The sequence below is a fragment of the Anomalospiza imberbis genome, chromosome 1, assembly GCF_031753505.1.
Source record: "Anomalospiza imberbis isolate Cuckoo-Finch-1a 21T00152 chromosome 1, ASM3175350v1, whole genome shotgun sequence".
In the NCBI taxonomy this organism is placed as follows: Eukaryota; Metazoa; Chordata; class Aves; order Passeriformes; family Viduidae; genus Anomalospiza; species Anomalospiza imberbis.
In genome coordinates this window covers 113,610,364-113,628,093 of record NC_089681.1, presented here as the reverse complement: position 1 = coordinate 113,628,093, position 17,730 = coordinate 113,610,364, and the positions used below count along the sequence as shown (strand labels likewise).

The window sequence follows — 17,730 nt, the reverse complement described above, 5'->3', positions numbered from 1 at the left end:
ATATGAGCTGATGTCTCCAGACTATATGAAAACAGGTATCTGGGAGGCTCTTTATGTCAGCTTGTTTTAATATTTGCTGATGCTGACCCTAGTGGATCAGCACATCCTTATGCATGGGCAATTCTGTTTCAGATAGACATCATTGCCTCCATATAGCCAACAAATATTATCCAGCTCAGGATCCATCTGGGAATCAGAATCTCTCACCAAACTTCTTAAGGCCATGGCAAGTAATAACTCAGAGCTGAAACTCCTCTAGTTTTTCACTCAATTAATTAACAGTCTCTCCAAGCATGTGTCTATATGTGAGGCTGGCAATTAACAGCTGCTACTTTTAATAAGGCTTTAATTTCTGCTTTCACATTTGTAAATATACAAATACATCTGCTGTAGTCTTATCCATCATGCTATTGACCTTCTGCAACAGATTGTGAAATTCTCTGTGTTAAACTGTTCTTTGACCTTCTTTTCATGAAGGATTTGCTCATTTTTTGCATAGTTTCCTCTTTACTTCTGAATTAGTATTCGGTACAGAAGTTGTCATGGGATCTTCTGAGCAAAAATTAGGGAAATTGATGATAGAATCCTTAATGTACAGAAGTACAAATTTTCCTTCCTATAGTATAAATTCCACTTCCTACCGAAGTTTTCAAAGCTGCATCTGGTCACAGGATAGTCTTTGCTGTCTTGGGAACATTGCTTTGGTCCAGAGCATTTTGAAACATTTTGTTTTGAGGATTTGTTTCTTTTTTTTTTTTTTTAACCATGGGTGGCTGTTCTAAAAATAATTCTAAGCCATAGGCCTGTGAATTGGCAAATAGTAGAAAAAAATGTTAAATACAATTTGACCATAAAATCAACTTTGAACACTCTCCCCTCTCTGTATTTTCTTTCTTCTTTACAGTCGAAAGGAAGAGTCTGACTGATCTGTCATGAACTGTAGGGAAAACAGGAGAATCTTGAATAGAATTTATATAAAGTATTCAATTCCATCCTATGACAACTTAAGAGGCATAGTCATTTCACTTGAAGATGGGAGACAGGTATGAAAGGATTATCCAGAGTTCTTTCAACGATTTAAGAAAGGCTGCCCTACTTAACAGGATAGTTAGCTTTTCTGCTGCTTCAACGGGGGAGCATACAAAAGAAAAAGTACTCGAGGAAGCTTTAGGAAGCAAGGAATTATGAGGAGTTCCAGTAGAGAGCAGCTAAGAAATCAATAAAATGTTCCAGAAGTTCCTCCAAGCTATAAGAAGAAGGAAACTTCTGAGGAAGACAATCAAGGACCTAATGTTAAAAATCTGACAGAAGCCCAAAAGACAGCAACATTGACTTCAGATTCTCCTGATCTGTCTACCTGACTTCTTGATGGAAGGGACAAAATCAGGAGTGCTTTCTCTGGGAGCACTAGGGAAAGAGTTATACATGGAGGTACTGAATTAGGCACTGTTGCCATACTTGCCTGACCAGTACTTACCAGCCGAGTTGCTACAACTCCTATCTGTCCACATCACGGGGCAGACCAAATCACTGTGCAATGTGTGGGTGATGGTGGTCACCCCACAGCATTCCTGATACCATCTCTCTGCCGTTTGGGTTTGCATGACCTCTGCCTCCAGATCTTGATCTCCTTCCTTAGCCCCAAGTGACCACCAGCCAAAAAGGTCTCCAAGGATTCCCTAGGACTAGTGCGCAGGATGAATGCTCAATCCCAAACTGCCATGTGATTAATGGAAGGGCTGACCTCGTGACCTGCAGAAAGGCTTTTAGGAGAGGGTGACCTGCAGAAGGCAGCATAGATGGCCCAGCTTTGTCAAAGGCTCTGTACCCCAGGACTGAAATAAGCAATGTGGGAAAGGTGGCCTTAGGCATTTTAAATAAGGCAGGGAAACAGTACTGAAGCTTTGAAACTGATTAAGCAAGTAGAATGCAGAGCTGAGTCACTCTGTATTTGTCTCTCCATGTGCATGTGTACATATATAGATACATATTTTTGTAAGCGTGTGCATGTGTTTGAGTGAGGATATGAAAAAAAGAGGCATTCAGTTCCAAAAGCTACTGCAATAACAAATGGCAAGCTGAAGCTCTCACATCATATGAAACAGATCCAGGGAACACGTGAAGACACAGTCTCAGATATTTTAAAACTTCTCTTCAGTGTTTTGTTCACATTTGGTAGCATTTAAATCTGATATCCTTTATGTTTTTTTCTTCCTGAAACCAACTTTACCCTTTTGAAGCAATGTATGATGAAAATGCAAAAATTCTTGGCTCGCAAAAGATTTTTTTTAATCTCCCAGAGTCATATCATGCAGATTCATGCAGTGAAAAAAACCCGTTGATGTTCTTATGAATAAAAGAAGGATTAGGAAGATTAAAACGCACACCACCAGACTCATTGAGAAAAGGCTCAAGTATATGATATAGCCTTCTGCACATCTTTGCCTTGAGGATCACAGCTGAAACTGTTCTTGTCTTTGCTTTTAGGTACTTCAGAGAGATGCCGGGTCTGGATCCTCCATATTGAGCTTTTCATAAAAGTTGCTGTAAAAAGGACATTGCAAAGAGAATGCTGCTGAGTGAATGATCAAATTTTATTTTATTTATTTATTTTTGTTATTACAGCCAGATGTTGCCTCAGGAAGTCGAAACAAGGAGTCAGGAACTGACAGTTTAATAATTAAATTGGGAAAGTTGGCAGGTCTCCTGCTACTTCCTCTAATACATAGCATCTTTGAATGAAAGTGTGCAGTATCCCAGTGGCACTCCTTCCAAACTGGCTCATCCATTACTGGGTAATGATTTTCCGTCGAGGCAACAGCAATGCAGAGGGCCTATTACACCAGCTACATAAAGTTAAAAAGACATTATGACTAAAGCTTTCACTGTGGCTTTTACCAACATTTCTACACAAGAGTGCTTAACGCTGACATGTTTATTAACACTTAATAATGTTTACATAATTCTTCCTTGCGCTCATTACAGCTGTCAGAAATCTGAATAGAGGGTGTTTTTGTCTGTTTTAACTCTTGAAGACTTTGCAATCTCTAAGCTGAGATGAACAGCAGCTGAGAGGATGCTGAAGGCCCAGTCAGTTCCTGTACTGCTGGGATGGAAGGCTTGGAGCCCGTTGCCCACCTGAGCATCATCATACCTTTTCTCCCTCTTTCAGGATTTCTTCCCTTGCAGGAATTCTTAACATTTCTCACTGCATGCTCTGCTCGCTGTCGGACCTACACACCTGCAGAAGGCACGGGGAGTCACTGCAGCCGTCAAGGCAAGAGGAGGCACATCGGCAGTGAAGGTGTTACCAACGGGGGCCGCGCTGGGAGTCTGATGGAAGAAAAACTATATCCAGAGGATGCGGGCAGAGCAGTCAAACGCAGTGCACTCGTGAGGTGAGAGGTCGGTGGGAAGGGGTAAGCCCATCCCGTGCCCCAGTCCCTTTCGCTGGGCGGAAAGAGGGACGGCCGTACGACTGCTCCCACCGCGGGGGCCCGCGCTCGATCTGGGAAGCGCCTGACAGCGTCCGGAGAGCAGGGGGGCGAGCCCTGGGGTGCCCTGTCCCGCTCCGCACGTGCCCCCCGCCGCGGAGCTCCCGGGCGGGAAGCGCGCCGGAGGGATCCCCGCTGTCCCCGCTCCCGGCTCCCGGCCCGCGCGGGCGGGAAGCGCCCCGCGCCCCCCGGGCCCCGCGCGCGGCAAGGGGGCGCGCGAGCCCCCGCGGCCCCGCCAGGGGGCGGGGCGGGGCGGGGCGGGGGTCCGGGGCTGCCGCCGCCGCTGTCGGCGGCACTGGCGGGGCGGCGGCGGGAGCGGGAGGCTGCCGAGGTAAAGCGGGGCTGCCGGCGGGGGGGTCGGTTGTCGGGTCTTTGCCTGCCGCGCCGCGTCCGGCGTGAGGAGGGACGGAGAGGGGAGGAGAGGGGAGCGGGGCGCGCTGCCGGCTGTGCCCTCGCGGTCCCGGCTGGCGCGGCGCTGCCCCCGCGCCGCCTTCCGCGCGTGTCCGCGCCCCCCGCGGGGCCGCGCTGCCCCCGCTGCGCCCGCACCAACTCGGCGCGGGTCAGCGCGGGGCACCGGGCGCGTCCTCCCGCTGCCGGCGGGACGCGGGGCGCGCGGCGGCGCGGGCGCTATTTTGGGCTGCAGCCCGTGAGCGCGGTGATGTGGCGGCAGCGCCCGGGCGCTCCGTGCCTTCTCCTCCGCAGACAAAAGCGCGCCCGAGGCGCGTCGGGGGCTGGTTTGGAAGCATGGAGCGCCGGGCTGTGCTCGGGACCCTGTCAGCCCGTCACCCTCTCCGCCGCTGCGGCTGCTCTCCTGCTGGGCGGCGTTGGCCTGAATGAGCGGCTGTTTTGGCGGAATGTTAAAAAAAACCAAAAAAACTTGATGTTCACAGATGTGGTTAAAACAAGGCAATGGGTCTCGGCAGCGCTTGCTGTGCAGAGTGGCTCTGTGGGCGAGAGCAGAGCCCCAGCGATGTGCGCCTTGTGAGCGAGATTCCTGCGCAGGGAGAGCCGCGGTGCCCGTCCTCCAGCCGGCTGCGCGCTTCACCTCCCGCTAGTTCTGTGCCCCGGTAACTCGGGCAGCGGCCGGGAAGGCGTGCAGGGCGGCTCTCCTGCGCCTTTTGGGAGTGAAAGTTCAGTTTTGCGGCTCCTCTCCTCGCCGGAGGATATTGTTGGGACGCGGTGGCTGTGCGGCTGGAGCAGGGATTACTTCTGGGTGAGTGAGGCTGGCGGTGTGGGGCTCTGCTGGATCCATTCTGCTGCCTGCCAGGGAATGATCCATGGGTAGCAAATACAGAAGACTCGGCAGTGTGTGTGCGTGTCACAGGCGTTGATGCAAGAAGGTAATAGGGATGCTCTTTTGCATTTCTGGTTTTCTACTGGCACACTGTTTTGTGTATGTAGAGTGACAGTTTGGTCGTTTGAATCTGTGGCAGAATTTTGCTATTTTGCTGGTTTGGATAGTGTTGATATTTTGCCTTTGGCTGAGACCTGCTTTTGAATAGTATTTAAGCAAGCTGTGTGTAACAAAATATGAAGGGCTAAATTACTGGCAATAAATGCGGTCCAACTTTATGCTTTGAAGAGAAAGGGAAACAATAGCATGGATTCTGAAAACAAAGTAGTTAATGGAGCAACACAAAATATTATTGACCAAGGACTGTGCTAGATCTGAAAGATGCCCACCAGGACAGTAAAGCAAGTCCAAGGAAAGGAAATTCGCTGAGACTGCTCTTCATCTCTTTCTCTTGGAAGAGTTCTCATGAGGAAGTTTAGCAAGCATAGGTTAATTATATATGATGCTAAGGCTGACTGAAGGAATTGGATACCTAGTGCAAAAGCCTGTGCATGTGGGAGAAGCTGATTTAAGGTAAAGTGGTGTCAATGTAAATTTAGATCAATTGTGTCATTGTGGTAGAAGTTGCTATGTGGACATCACTTGTTTGTAGTTCTGGTTATGTCATTTGGGAAGAGTTGGAAGCAAAACTGAATAAAAAACCATTGCTCTTAAAATAAGAGCACCAGGAGTTAGCGTGTGCTTTGTTTTTTAACTGAGAAGGTTGGTTTTAATTTAAAATATTAATTAAATAATTCCTTTATGAATCAAGCTCTGGGTAAGAGCTTGTTGTGTCAGCATCTGTCTGTATCTGTTTCAATGAGCAGAGAAGGTTGATCCTCAGCTTTTTATGTGGGTCAGTTTCCAGTGAAATATGCTTTGCTAGATGAAGGATTGCAGGATTTTCCTCGTACAGTAGTGTCACAGTGTTAGGTGTTAGTAAATTAAAGTGCCTGAACATGGCTTGCCATTATGTTGTGACTAAGTGTGCTTGTGAAGAATCCAAAGTGGCTCCATCGCAGATGGTTGTATTTTGGGATACTTTGCATCTCTTTTGCACCTTCTTGCAGAGGTCTCAGTCCTCTTCCATTTTCAGGCTAATTCACCCTAATGCCATCATGTGTCTCTGTTACACATGAAAATTGGGTTCTCTCTAGGTAGAAAGAGTAGCACCACCAAGGATTGCTTTTTCATTTTCTGCTGAGGTAATTTTGTCTATGTCAGTAGTAAAAGGGATTTATTGATAGAGTTTGTTTTGGGGGTAGTGGGTCTCTAGTGTGGGTGAGGTGTAGAAGGCTCAGCGTTCTCACATATCCCCACTTCTGTAGAAAGAAATGAATTATTGCAGCAAATTCCTAACTATGAGTGTCTGTAGGTGTTTACAGTAGGAGTTTGAGCCAGGTGTGCCTGAAAGGGATCATCAGTTTTCACACTTCTATCGATATGGATACGATGGGTAGGTAGCTTAAACTAAGTTCCTGTTGACTTCTGTGTGTTTACACATATAAAATCAGAGTTGCAAGCAGGTTCAACCAGATCTGTGCTAATACTGGTGTTTCACACAAGAAGTACAGGTATTTTCAAGACAGAGATTAGTTTTCCATTACTTTGTACCCCACGGTGGGATTCTCCTAGCAGGTGATGCAAACAATGATTAAAAAAGCTGCTATTCCTCAGTGGGATACAATACAAAGTCCAGCTATTGTCATCCAGCTGTTATGAGCAGTTACAGAGTGCTTTTTGTTGTGGTGAAAGTTTTTCTAACCCTTCTCAGCTAGCAGTTATTTTATGCACAAGGCTTTAATACCTTGCCTGGTTTAATAACCTGTTGTTTCAGTAATATTTTGTGGTATTGAACTCTGTAAGTTACCTGCATTAAATCTGTTGTCTTTCAATATCATTGACTCTCTCTTGTTCATCTGTTAGGAGGAGACAGAAGCTATTGAAATTCCCTAAAACAGCTTAGCTGATCTTAATTATAATAATGGAGTCTGCTGTGGTGAATATTGCAAGTGCAAACTATTGTTACAGCTTAGGCAAGGTACTGGGGAAAATTATGGCCAATATTTTCTTACTTGTAGGTTGTGTTCTGATTAAATATTCAATATTATAGGAGAAGGTCTTTGACTCCCAAGATACTGATGAAATGTCAGTTAAATCATATTTCCCCTCCCACAAAGCAATGTGCAGTATTCTGTTTGCTACAGTACTGGGAAATCTTTAAGACTGGGAAGAGTCATTGAACTTCTAATTTTCTGTAATCTATAGTTTAGCTTGTATTCAAGGTAGATAGACTGGTGAATGCTGAACATATAGGAAGTACAGACATAAGGAAACAGAATAAGACCCATTGTGAAAAAGCCAAATGAAATACTGGAAATATAGAAAATTTGTAGTATAGACGTTTACCTATAAGGAATGTGGTTTTTCTTATTTTTAGGACCTACTCATGTTAGTGAAAGTAAAAAGAGCTTAATTTTACTAAATATTTGTTTAGTTTGTTGAAGTTATGCTTTGTAGGTTTTGAATTTATTTGCCACACCAGCTGAACATTCTTCTACTGTTCACCTCTTTGTTTTTTCCTCATACAGTGAGCTTATTATTGTTAGTTTTGGTTACAGCCATATATATTTTTGTAGCACTTTATAGCAAGTCTATAGCTCAATAGACTCTACCATATCTCAAGCTTAATTTTTAACTTTATTTTTCAGCAATTCTAGTTAGTCTGCTGCTCAGATCACAATTCAAATTATTTAAGTATAATTAAAATGCACCAATATTACTGAAATGATGAAATGCATATGAGCTCATTCAGTTTTTCTTTTCACTAAATTTTTTGGGGTTATTTTTAGTTTCAATACAGAGTACAAGGTGTTGCTAATTATCATGGCACTCTGGACGTGGTATCTACATAAGCTAAATGGTGAGGATAGGATGAAGCAGGGGGAAGAACCCCAGCCTGGAGATATAAAAGTGCCAGTTGTGGAGGCATTAAAAAGCTTTGCACATAGAGTGGGTTTTGTTCTTTTTGTTAGACAAGTGATGGCAAAACCTTTCCAGGTCATGTGTAAAACTTCAGAGCTGAGTTGAGTTCCTGTGCCAATGTGTGTGTTTGTGCCTCTCTAAGGAGGGGCACTGGTTTCTTTTTTACTTCTCATGCAGTGCTACAGCTTGTCCCCTGTGTCTAGTTGGAGGAGGGCACCTGGGGCTGGGTGCTTATGCTGTTCCAGAGTTGCAGCAGGCTCACTATTGAGGTGCCATTACCATGCCACAGCTCTGGCGTGTTTGCCATGGCTTTTCTCTTATGGATGCAGAATATTGCAGACACTGGTGTTTGCTACTCTTCTTAAATTGCTGAAGGTTGTATGTAGCATGGGGCATGCGTGTAATATGCACGATTCTGCCAACAGTATACACAAGTGAATATACAGGTGTGTTTGTCTATATAAATAGTTCCATGACTATTTTTCAGTGTTAATACATATTGTGTTCTTGGGTGGAACTGCTGTGTCTGCTAAGGGTGCGGGTTTTGAACTTGCACAGCTTCATCTTAAGACCTGGGGCTGCTGATTGTTGGAGTATTTGGCAGTCATGATTCCAGAGGTTTTAGGTCTTAGCTAGGCACATATGAAAAGCTTCTCCTTGTGGCAGCAATATGTAGCAAAGTAATAGAAGACAAGCTCTAAATAAATAATAAATAAAATCTTTATGAAACCCATTCTTACATATGGGGAACATCCTATGAAGTTGTATAGAAGGCTGACTTTCTTGGGTCTCTGAATGAAACCTAATTCATGCCCTGTGAGAGCAGGCTTTGTGCATGCTCTCAGTAGCTCAATGAGGGTAACAGGTCCTTTTTATTATATATCCTTCTTGTGCCTGTCTTGACCTATGGCTAGATTCTCTGCAAATGCTTTGGAATTAACATGGTCAAGTGAGGGGTGGGTACTGCTCATTTCATCTAAGTAATGTAGTGCACCCTATCTTGAAATAAAGATCAGAAACTGTTTTTCTTTGAGAGGGTGTTCTAACCCAGGGAATTGGTACATGTAAATATTTTAGTGTTAAGTACTATTTGTAAATATTAATGAAAATTGTAAAAGTAATTAATAAAAAAAATCCTGCTTTTTAAAGCAGGAACTTCTATCTAGAGTTCAAAGAAAAGTCAAAGGAAGTTACACATCACATGTCTTTTATTTTTCTGGGGTCAGCTGCAGGAAGCTGTATAGCTACATTCTAAACCACATTAAACTTCTTTTAAATGTTGGGGTTTTTTTCTTTGTACTCTTAATAAGGTGCTGTTCCAGAGTGTTTAGGTGATCTGAGATGCCACTCAGTGCATCATCTTGTCAAATCCCTTATGCTTGCTGCTCCTCTGAGGTTGTCCTCAGAACATTCTTTGGGATCGGGAGGTAAGGTACCAATGGTCCTGTCTGTGTCAGGGGACCTGTAAAGTAGTGTGCATGATCGAGGTGAGGTATGTGAAAGGCTTTGAAGAATTTTAATCTGGAGCAGCCACCTTGTTTCAGTTGGTGTCTGGAGGACACGGCACACAGGGAGATGCTGAGGGATCTGGGTTTGCCCAGCCTGGAGATTAGAAGATGAGGGTGAATTGTTGCCTTCTATTTCCTAATAGGCTGTTTTGGAGCAGAGAACAGTGCTTTTCTCTCAGGTGTACAGAGCAAGGGTGAGGTTGTCACATATAGAAATGGAGCAATTCTGACTGGGCATAAGGAAAAAGAATTAACGATCAGAATGGTTAAACTCTGACCCGAGGTCTGTGGAGGTTGTGAGATTTGACCTTGGAGATTTAGAAACGTTACTGGACAAGACTCTGAACAACTTGTTCTAACTTTGAGATCAGCACTGCTTTGACTGGGAATTGGAGGACGTGGCCTCTAGAGGTCCTTTTCAGCCTAAATTATTCTGATTCTGTAAGAAGATTTCCTGCAGAGAAAATAAGTATTGTAAAGGTTATTCTAAATAGTCTTTTAAATTATATTCTTAGGACAAAAGAGCTGTTTGTGGGATCAGAGGAGCCCTTTGTGTAGTAATCATGGCCAAGATAATTTCGAATAAAAATTGATAAAGAGCACATGCAAAGGAGAAAGATTAAACTGTGGGAGCAAAGTGCTGCTGCTGCCTTGACTACTCACAGTCTTGCTGCTGTGTGTTGAGACAGACAAATAAATGTGACACAGGTCAAGTGGTAATCTTTGCTGGACTTGGCTGTGGGTACTGTTGGTGAGTTCTTCACAAGTCTGGGAAGGTATGTAAAATACTAAATTTGATGACTCTTATACTTTGACAAAACATGTTGGGTTGGTTTTTTTTCTTTTTCCTGACAGAATGGCTACTGAAGCTAAGATTTGATTGTTCACATGTCCTTTGCTCCTGATGTGATGAGAATACTCTCTGTTGATGGAGTTGCTCACTGTTGTTAGTTGTTTGCCTGTTTGACTGTTTGTTTTTTGAGTCATTTCTCAGAACTAACTTGGTGCAAAGGTGGGCAAAATACCAGCATTGCTTGTCTCGGGCATCTGTGTGAGATCTTAGTGGTGCCACCAGAAATCCCCATAGATTTGCCCTTCAGACTTCAATTTGTCCTTGGGTTAGTGATGACTAAAGAATCTGTGTTACATGAATTGTAATCCTGCCAGCGCTATTCATTCAAAAGGTATCTCACTGAAATAACATGAACTTTATATATTGATGTCTATATGTTCAAAGTGGAAAATTCTATAGTGGAGAACAAGTTGTATTTGTTATCCTGTACCTATGTGTGAGACATAAGTCTGTCTCTGTATGTGTGCAGACATGATATATTCCTCCCTTCTCCACAAATAAGCAACAGTAACTCCCCTGCTCTTCCCCAAAACAGATATGTTTGGGGTTTTTTTGAAATTGACATTGAATGTGTTTTACAGTATTTGAGTTAGATATGCTAGCTGTGGCTCAGGCTTCAGACTCCTGTTCAGCTTTTTTGGAAAGACTGTCAGAAACAGTCTATATCTAATCGGCAGCAGTGTGAGTAGATGTCATCAATCTAGGCTGCTGTATTTTCTTTGGAGGCCAGATGGAGAGCAGCCTTTCTGCAGAGGTACAGGGGCTTGTGTAAAAGCTTGAATGATTGCTGTCAGTGCTCCGTAGGATGCACACACTTCAGTGGTTTTCTCTCCAGGGGCTGCCCACCTGTGCAGGCCATAGGATGGCAACTGAGGAGGCACATTAAGGAAAGCAAGCTGTGGCTCAAAGGAGTATCAGTCAGGAGATACGCTGTCTTGTGAAGGAAGGGAAACTGCAGCTTTTTGCTCTGTCCCTTACCTTCCTTGTGCTTTTGTCTTTAATATTCTTAACTGTGCATATTTTATTATTTTTTTAGCATTGAGTTTCAAACTTTCTGACTCTCAGTCAGACTTCCAAAAGCACCTGAGAAGGACTTAATCAAGAAATATTAGCATTGAACCCCTTTTACCTGCTCTGTGTATTTAAATCATACTCAGAATGTTTTCCTGTATTGTACAGAAATTAAAGGGAAAGATGATTCCTTTAATTTTCAAATGAAAGGTGAGATGCATGCCTTGTTGAGGAAGCATAAGAAAAAAGCCAGATATCACTAGATTCAGATGAGAAATCTGGGAGCAGCTCTGTTGATTCTAACAATATTGTGTTACAGAAACAAAATATATACAAATCAGGCTGGATTTTTTTGGTTGCGTTTTACAATTTAACAACATTAAGTGTGTATCTTTGATTTGGAGCATTTCCTTATTTGGGAAGCCAGTAGAGAAATGTCTTCAGTCTAATATTATGAGTACTAAGGCCTAGACAGCTAGAGCACTTTGTTAGTTCAACACTCATTGTTTTGTTCTGCTGCTGATATAGAGGGGAAAAAAGTGTCTTTTGTGACTGCAGTTTCTTCACTTTAGTAGCGTTTGAGACCAGGAAATTCTCTGCTGAAAATGAAGGACAGTGCAGAGCAATTCCTTTTCCATTTTTCTTTCTTTTCCCCTTTTGACTATGGTCTCATCCTGCTTTTCTTGTTGGGCAGGAATGGTTTGAGAGAAACAATGCCCAGTTGGATCAAAAGGATTGGCAGAGGTCGTGCTGAAATCGCATTTCCCTTTTTAAAAAAGAGGGTAGAATACTCTTGTGTTGATGGTTCAGCTGCAAAGGTGTTCCAGCTTTTTCCAAAGTTAAGCTGAGTAAACTGGGAGAAGTTGATTAAATATGCTTGGTGTTAATGTAAACATGGTTGACTGCCCCTGGAATTCCCTTTGGTGCTCACAGGGAATTTTGGTAGGGACAACTATTTCTTCTTGAGATGGAATTGAGGTCAGTGTTGCAATTGATAGGGGTGGGAAAAGGAAGAAAGGAAGCATGAATAATTCTGAGACACCACATTTGGAGACTTTAGTGAAGCGACGCTCTGGTTTTAATTTCTCATTTGTGGGTATTGGAGATACTTGTGGATATTAAGATCTTCTCTGATTTTGTCTGAGTATCATGGTTCTGGTGATGACTATGTTTGCGTTATTCCTTCAGAACTTCATTTTGTAATGGTTCTTTCCCTATATTCTTCCAGGATATCAAACTGGCTTAGGTCCATGAACACTGTGCTGGTGTCAAGCTCCTTCTGACTTGCCTCCAGGTCTCAGGAGGAAAGGTACAGTTAACAGGGGTAAGTTAAATCCACTCACAGAACCCCCTGGAGGTAATGAAGACTTTAATTAGTGCCGTGTCCTTTGCATGGCAGTCTCTTGTACATTTCTTCCTTCTGAGTTGCTTGGTCCATGACAGCAGGCTATCAGTGACAGAGAAAGCGAAATCCAAAAAGTGGAGTCACTTTGAAACTCTAGTGAAAAGTTAAATGAATAAAGCACTTACAGGGCAAATACCCATGCAGGCTCTGTGTGTCAGGAAAGCTCTTTGAAAATGAAAAGTGCCCCCTGGTTGGTTTGTTCTCCTTTTAACTGATCTCTTTGAAAATCTACTTGGCATCGCAGTTGAGCTACTGTGATAAAATATGGTTTTGGTAGATAAAGCTGAAATAATATACACATCTAGCAATTGCTAGTGGTGATGGAAATAGTAAGCGCATGTTGTAACAAACACAAATTCCCATTTTTTGTTCCATCCTAAGGGCAAAGTACCCTTGGTGCAAAGCCCGGGGGACCTATATAGTCATTAACAGATGGAAGGGGACATTAATCTTCTACCCACAAATCTGCCCCAGCACATAAAGCGGGGAGCGTCTGTTGTGAGGAGTGCTAGCGGTTGTATTAAACATGATAGTACAGTTTATAATCACAGTGCCAGCCACTCTTTCTATACATTGCTATGTTTTCTTGCTACTCTGTGTCTCTGAATTTCACTTTTTCTATCTATGTACAATAGAGAGTGGCAGTGTTTCTGCTTTTTGAGATTCTGGCAGAATTGTCTTCCAACACTCTTAAAATCTCTCTTTTGCTGTAAGCACTTGAGTATGTTAGGATATACTTAAAGTACTTGTTTTGCGTAGGGAGAAATGTATCCTTTTTGTTTGTCATTCAGTCTTTCTCTTTTTGGCAGTCAGCTAAGAGAGAGACATGGTTAATGAGGTATCTCAGCATCACGTTTTTATGGGAGCATAGTTAAAGTTAGGAGTATGTCCAGTCTCCAAACTGCCTAGTGAGCATTCTGTATTTGGAAACAAATGCCAGCTGGCAGTGGTTAAGCATTGCATGCTTATTCTGCTCATGGATAGCCAAAACATGCTCCCTGCTGTGTGCTTTTGGCAGCTTTGCACTGGCAATATGTCTCAAATGCCAGTTACATGTCCTTCTTTTCTCCTCCTAAGTGTATCCCACAAGGCATGATTTAGCCTAAATAAAAATGTGCCTCTGTTAGACTTGGTAATGTATGGAAAGAAAGAGACCACTTATTTTTGAAAATCAAAGTCTTTCTGAAACACCTGTAATACATTTCTACAGTGGAAATAAAAAGATGATTAATGTGTTTTCCTATACTTGGTGGCAAATTTGCCTTACATTTCTGAAGATCTGATGATTTTTGTGACATCAATTCTTAGGCATACTATGCTGAAAATTTTGTGTAATTTATTCTCAATGAGATTGCTGGTTGGAATTCCAGACCTCAAGTTTAGTTCATATTCTATTTAGTTTTTCTTTACATACCAAGAACATTAAGTTTATTTGGAGTTCTAACTACTTATCTGGTCATTGTATTAATTATATTGGTGGTCAAATTAACTTCATTAATTTGAGGTCTGAACATAAGCATCTCCTCCCTTTCTTTTTATTTGTTGTTTTAAGTCAGTGGACATCTAAAGTTGTATATTTTATTGAAAAGATACCTTACGTGTAGGCAGACTGACTTTTACAATTAAGTGTTGCAAATCATAGGATAGTTTGGGTTGGAAGGGACCTTTAAAGATCCTCTACTCTATGTGCATAGTTGAATTATGTGAAGCAGTTTATGAATTGTGGTGCATTGGATACAAATTCTTAATAATCTGAAGGTAAATAAATTCAGTCTACATTTCTTTGTAATTTTTTTCTTCAGTGACAGTATAACAAAATGTAAAAAAAAAGCATAGTTTGACAAAAAGGCAAAACACCAATGTTCAATGCAATATTCACACAACTGTATTTAGAGTTAAGTCAACTGTATTTAGGTAGAGTAAGCAAGCTGTGCTTAGAACTTGGTTTTAGAAATATCTATGTATTTAAGCTTTGTATTGCTTTTTCTTCAAGAGGATTGAAGCAGCCTGATACCACTGTCATGTAACTTTCTCCCTCTCTCTGGCAAGAAGAACTCAATTCACTTTTTTCAACGGTTAATTTAAAATAGTACAGGTTTCCTTGTAAGTACTTTGTGCCATCCATCAACCAGCTATATCCTGAATATCCACGGAGCATGGGCATCTTTGTCTAGGTACTTGAATGCTTTCATTGTTGTCTGTGCTATAGTGGAGTTGGGAGTCAAATCTTGCTGTGATGTGTTGATGAAGCACCGCTGCACATTGGTGAACTGTATTCATGCTCTAAAAAAATCCTTGGGTATGACGTGCAAAAAAGGTATTTTAGAAAGTAGGTTGCAAAATCAAACCCTCAGAAGTTGTGAAATGTCAGATTTATGTTATTTTCTTCTGTGCCTGTAATTGATGCAGGAATATAGATCTTGCAGCTTTAATTTCACCACATCCTAATTGGATAACTCTTACGTTTAAAAAAATGTGTGGCATGGTTATGGTACTTTGTAAATAGCACAGTACCATTTATGTAGGAGGGAAAAGAGTATTCACAGAAGAATGATTATAGAATTTGGTGCTAAGTTATTATGTACGTGTAGAAGATAAGCAGAATTGGTTCAAAAGAATTTAAATTCCATGTCAGCTAAATATATTTGCATTATATAAACTTAATGTGTAACATAACTGTTTTCACTGAAGTTTCTCCATTTATGCTGGTGTTGAATTCTGCCTCTAGTCAAAAAGAACTTTTAGAAAAAGTTCTGCCAACACAGTTTTTTGTCTTGGAACAGATTTGAGGCTTGCCAGCAGTGTTATTTTTTCTGAGTTGCAGGAGCAGCTCTAGTTACATGCCAAAATATGGTGTTATTTTTAAACTGAAAAATAAATGAAACCTATGTAGAAATGGAAGCCAAATTCTGACCACGTCACTCCCATTGGATCCACTAGGACCAGTTTTTGTAGTCTGCACTGTCTTTATAGCATTAAGATTTATTTCACAATGTGGGAAGTACTGGAAGAAATGAGTGTAAGTAAAGCAGGAAATCTGCCAAGGTCCATGTCTTTTTTAAAAAAGTTGTTACAACCTACTTGCTGAGATATGTTTTATGCAGATATCAAATTTAAGCAGGTTTCAGTTATGGCCAGCCTCCCTCCATTTCAAAAGTGTTATTCTGTAGAGAAGAGGCAGATTGAAAATTTTGTAATAGGTAAATATAATAATAATTTCATAATTTTGGCCTATTTTCCTAATGTAGGAAATGATCTCCTATGATATTGGAGGCTCTGTCTGTCAAGTTTCTTTCCTTCCCATTTTTCTTAATTTTTAAAGTGTTTGTCCAATGGCCGAAGCAGAATTTTAAGGTTAGTTTCAGTAAGATAGGGGTTAAAACAGGGGTTGGGAAAGGGAAATATAATATTCAAAAAGTGATTGGTTTGCTCCAAGACTATCTTCCTCACATACTAACTCTGGTAAAAAAGGCCCAGGTGTTTTGCCTCCAGCGGTGTGAAAGCACTCAAATCCATTGAGAGGTTTGAGAAGAGGCTCTAGTGATTTTGGACAGTTGTTGACTTTCAGCTTGTGTGAAAAGGATAAACAGGTCTGTTATCTCACCATTCTGTGGAATAAAAAGGAAGCAAAAAATTGTGTTATTAATCCAGAAGACTTCCTGAATGTGTTGCATCTGGAGTCTGAACTTGGAATTGTGCTGAAGTCTTCAGAGCAGTTGCAGAGGTAACTATAATCAAGCTGACCTCTGCAAGTATGATGAATGCTAAAGGAGAAAGCAGTTGCCATTCTAGAATTTTGAAGGCATATTCAGCCAGATAGTACAGATTAGCCAACAGTCTACTAAGACCTGAAACGTTCACTCGTTTTGACAGCTGAGCAGTTGTTCTGGCTGCGTCACCAGGCAGCTGTGGTCCTACTGTCCATGGCTGAAGGATATCATTGCCTAGCACAGCTCTGTGCTCTTGACACTAATGTGTTTGTAGATCAGTGCAGCTGGGCAGTGTACTGCCACTCAGGGTTTTTATTGCCACTTCTCAAAGATGGCTCGTGAAGAGCATTATTAGCAGTGTACCTGCTTGGGAATTGCATAGGATTACGATAGAGGCTGCTGTGATCATCTGCCCTTCCAAACCTGCTCTTTTTTTGGTACTGAACTTTTCATTCTGCAGAGCAAAAGCTCTTATTTGAGGAACAGAATTCACCTTGGGTGATGCATAGTCCTTCTTAGACTGGAAAATAGGCATGATGAATTTATGTTCTGAGCAGAGGTAGCCCCTTGGTTCAGATGGCAGGTTTTAAACATGGGCCTCTTGCTTTGTACATTTACACTGCTTATACCATGGACTAGTAGTACTGCTTCTACTTGCAGTAGCGTAATATTTGTTACTTTTATCTCAATTCATAAGGTGGTTCTTCATTTTGTACCTAAAGGGAATTAATAATAGTCTTCTGTAGGCTTTCTGGCAGGGCATGATCAGCCCTAGGGAGCTTTGTCTGTAGTAATCTCATTGACAGAAGATGTAACTTGCCATAAATTGGATTTCTTCTTTCTGAACCTTGAAATGACCTATGAGTTTTAGAAATAAATGAAGATTCAGAGTGTCAAAAGGCAGTTAGAGACTTAGCTCCAACTGACTGAATTTGGTGCATAACGCATGTTTTTATCTTTAAAAGCTTAATTTTTACTTGGTGTATATGGTGTAGGAGGAGGCAGCAAAGGAGTTACTTTCTACTACTTGGATCCATAATTATAAATACAGTGACTTTGGTATGAGAAACATCAGACAATAAGTCTTGCTGATGGTTAAGTTAATTCACTCTTAGAAGTTCAATAATTCATCTAAGAAGTGTCAGCAGCTGGGTCTTGTTAATGGTAAGCCTTTCATTTCTGTTAAATCAATTGTGAATAATAGGATCCTTCAGAGAAAAATGATGAAGTAAGCATTGATTTCCAAATTGGGTGTCTGATATTGAAGCATTAATAAAATCTAGAGCAAGCAGGCAACAAGGACCTTACACACTCTGATCACCTAAGTAGTAATCAGAGAAAATCAATATTTTTTTTGTATGGTGCCAGATCTGTTAACATTTTGTTTGTTGTCATTCATCATTGTGTCTATAATTTCATTTTTATAATTGC

General features: G+C 41.6%; 1 protein-coding gene across 5 annotated transcripts in view; it reads left to right on the top strand.

The window, feature by feature from the left end:
- The first annotated feature begins 3,766 nt into the window (after positions 1–3,766).
- RARB (retinoic acid receptor beta) overlaps positions 3,767–17,730 on the top strand; it is a 320,444-nt gene continuing 306,480 nt past the window's right edge. For 2 of the 5 annotated variants that reach the window (XM_068206791.1, XM_068206747.1), the window contains exons 1-2: positions 3,767–3,825; positions 12,413–12,508. The gene's annotated coding sequence lies outside the window, so the exon portion shown is untranslated. Of the gene's footprint in view, positions 3,826–12,412; positions 12,509–17,730 lie in introns of those variants that run through there. The other 3 variants (XM_068206803.1, XM_068206796.1, XM_068206774.1) reach the window with 3 other exon arrangements.